Below are 3,572 nucleotides of genomic sequence, written 5' to 3'. Positions count from 1 at the left end.
AACAGAACAGCCGGGACAGGAAGGCAGAGAGGAAGATAGCAGGAAAGGGGACAATTTCGGTGACTTTCCTACAGAGCCCAGGACTCTCTAGTTGTGCACGCTGGCCTAGTTGCTGTGCGGCGTGTAGGAGCTTAGATCCCTGACCAGAGATTGAGTCCTCATCCCCTGCATTGGAAGGTGGATTCTTTTTTGTGTGTGTGGTTAAAGTTATATAAATTGCAAAGGTTATATAAGGTTACAAAGGTTATATAAATCTTTATCTTAACAGGCCCTGAGAGTTTTCCTCTTTACCCCTAGGTGAAAAAGGCAATGACCAAAGTTTTCCCGTTCTGTAAGTGCTTTGTGCAACAGTGTCCGTGTAGATCTGTTCCCATAGCATCTCTGGACCTGGTCGGAAGCCTTCCTCCGGAGTCCGGTCTCACGTAGAAGGAGCCGGCTGGGGCCGTGACTTCCCACTTCTAGGCAGGTGGTGCGCAGTTGCGGGAAGGGTCAGTCCTGCAGAGACTCTGTCGGTCTGTCTCTGGCTCCCAGGAAGGTCATCTGAGTGAGACATGCTGGGGCTGGGGAAGGAGCCTGAGTTCCGAGGTAACTGGAAGGGGATGGGGGGGATGTGGGGGACCTCTTGGGGCTGCACAGGGTCCCGTTGTGGAGCTTCCAGAGCAGCTCCTCTTCTCCAGGGAGAGGCGCTTATTGCCCTTGCACTCCTTCTCCAGCGACTCCTGCAGGACCGCCTGCTCCATGGAGAGTTGCCTGGAAACCGCCACGTGCTTGTCCATCTGAGCTGTAAATTCTTCATGCTCCTGCTGGAGTTGCTTCAGTTTATCCACCAGTGCTTGTTATCCTCCACCAGTTTCTCCATCTTCATTCACTTGACGTCCCGTTGGTGCAGCCTCTCATTCTTGATCTTCAACACAGCTTTCAGGCTTTCTCACTCTTGCTCCAGGTACATGATCTGAGGGTTTTTTTCTTAAATTTGCTTTCTCTCTTGATATTCTTTTCTGTTCTTCTGATTTCAACTTTTCATTTAAAGCATCATTTTCACTCTTCAGATCATTGATTTTGTTTCTCCAGTGATTCCTGCTTCTCGTAAAGCAGATCCTCAAGGGATTTCTTTTCCATTTCATGGCTTTTCTTGATTTCTGAAAGAAGGCGGATTCTTAACCACTGGACCACCAGGGAAGTCCCAAGGGGGGTTTATTTTTAAAACTTTTAATTTGGAAATGGTTTTAGATTTACCCAAGATTTGGAAAGATAATACAAATTTCCTGTGTATTCCCATTCAATCTTGTGTGAACATCTAATGTGCCCACAGTGCATTTATCAAACCTAACAAATAGTGTTGCTGCTGCTGCTGCTAAGTCGCTTCAGTCGTGTCCGCCTCTGTGCGACCCCAGAGACGGCAGCTCACCAGGCTCCCCCGTCCCTGGGATCCTCCAGGCAAGAACACTGGAGTGGGTTGCCATTTCTTTCTCCAATGCGTGAAAGTGAAAAATGAAAGTGAAGTCGATCCATCGTGTCCGACTCTTAGCAACCCCAAGGACTGCAGCCTACCAGGCTCCTCCCAGGCAAGAGTACTGGAGTTGGGTGCCACTGCCTTCTCTAAGAAATAGTGTTACTATTAATGAAACTACAGACTTCATTCAGATTTCCCCAGTTTTACCCACTGAGTCCACTTCTCCTTTTTAGGATCCAATCCAGGATCCTAGCTTGCTTTCGGTCATCGCATGTGTTTATTTATAGTCATCATGTGTCTCCTCCAGTCTGTGACTGATTTTTCCATCTTTCTCTACCTTTCATTACCTGGACAAATTTGAGAGAAGCTATCAGCTATTTCGTAGAACATCCCTCAGCATGGGTGTACCTGACGTTTTCTCCTGAGGACACTAAGCTCATGGATTTGGGAACAAAGACCAAAAAGGGGAAGTCTTATCAGTGCATCGTACCTAAGGGCTCAGGGTACCACTGCGCTTTTCCACTGTGCTGCCCGCCAGGCTCTCTGCCGTAAAGTTCGTATTTCCCCCTTTTCCACTCTCTGTTTGGGGTTCCAGGCTTTGGACAAGCTTTATCCTGGAAATGGGGAGCAGACACCCTCTCTGTCCGCCTGGGTTCTCCCTGCCCCCGGGACCAGGCCTCTTCTTACACCTGCCAGAGTGGGTGCTGGTGCTGTGTACCCCAGCCCCCTTCACTCTCCAGAAAGGCCAGTGATGGCTTCTTCTCCAGCTTCAGAATCTAGGGCCATCCTGTCTGCTGGGTCAAAGGACCGCTGTGCTTCAGAGGTGGCTGATTTGGGGCCCTAGTTGTGTACATCTGGATTCTAATTGGCAAACTTGGGCCAACGCCAGGTATGGCTCTGCCCCAGCTTCCTGGAGAAACCAGGTGTTTTCTCTGCAACGAGGAGGGTTTTCTCCAGGGCAGTAAGGAGGGTTTGCTCGCAGAAGCAGGAGTAAGTGAGTTACCTAGGAGGCCAGCGGTGCCTCTCACCTGTTGGGAGGAGATGGATGTCTCTACTGCAAAGAAGGAGATCCCACCAGGGGGATCTCCTGGTGGCCTGAGAGTGGGGCTCACAGAGTGGGGAGGACACCAGCTCTGGTCCGAGCTGCTGGTGACAGCTGGTCTGCCAGGGTCTCTGCTGACCTGCGGCTGCTCTCTGGAATCGAAACATTTTGTAGATTCAGTCATTTGGGTCTTGTTGGCAATTATGTTCTGAGGGATAATCCATTGCTGGAGCGAGTAAGACCCTGTGCTTTGAAAGGAGGCCGAGCCTATAAAAATAAGCATGGTTGGTGACCCAGAAAACTCGGAAGTTTGTCCGATTCCTGTGCACGTATGGAATTCAAGTACTTTAGCTTCTTCTGGCATCCAGGGACAGGCTGGGAAGACACTGGGTTTGGGCTTGGGGTCAGCCCCGTGAGATGCAGGCCTTGGCTGCACCCTCCATTAGCTTGGGGTGACCTCGGGCAAGCCACCTGGCCTCTGGAGCCTGGTGTCTCCTCTGAGAAATGGGGATAATAATAGTGCAGCCATTGTGTTTTGCAGCTCAGGGGCTGTTTGGATTTGAGGTCATTAGGCAGGCAGGAAATTAAAAATACATATTTGCATGAGGGCTATTTTCTGCTTGGCCCAAGAAGGAGAAACAAGATTTGGGTGCTGTGTGCCTGGGGCCAAGAGGGATACCACGGTGGCAGGGGGGACCCTGTTTGCCTCCCTCGCCTTTGCCCAAAGGACTAGCTCTGAGTCCCGTGAAGCAGGAAACAGAAGTGGCTGCCTTGAAGAAACTTTGCAAGATGTGGGGCTCAAGTGGTGCTGCTTGGGGCCCAGGGGACAATGTGGGCCTGACCAGGAGGGCCCCTGGGCCATTTGAGCCTGGATACTGCCAGGGCTGGGGGAACACCACGAATACCTGGAAGATTTCCTGCCCTGGGAGATAGTCTGAACACCAGCCCCCGGGCAGGGTGGGACATGTTCCTGGAGGGGCTTGTGGGCAGCACTGAAGAGTCTGGAGTAGAGGAAGGTGAGCAGAGATCATGCCTGAGCCCATGGGAGCCCCAGGAACACCCGGAACAAGGGTCAAA

The 3,572-nt window shown here is 51.3% G+C and overlaps 1 pseudogene; it reads right to left on the bottom strand.

The window, feature by feature from the left end:
* Positions 1-418: 418 nt before the first annotated feature.
* LOC139179933 (microtubule-associated tumor suppressor 1 homolog pseudogene) lies at positions 419-2,778 on the bottom strand (annotated as a pseudogene).
* Between the last annotated feature and the right edge of the window lie 794 nt (positions 2,779-3,572).

Source organism: Bos indicus, chromosome 26 (assembly GCF_029378745.1).
Source record: "Bos indicus isolate NIAB-ARS_2022 breed Sahiwal x Tharparkar chromosome 26, NIAB-ARS_B.indTharparkar_mat_pri_1.0, whole genome shotgun sequence".
NCBI classification, from domain to species: Eukaryota; Metazoa; Chordata; class Mammalia; order Artiodactyla; family Bovidae; genus Bos; species Bos indicus.
This window is presented reverse-complemented; position numbering and strand designations above follow the sequence as displayed.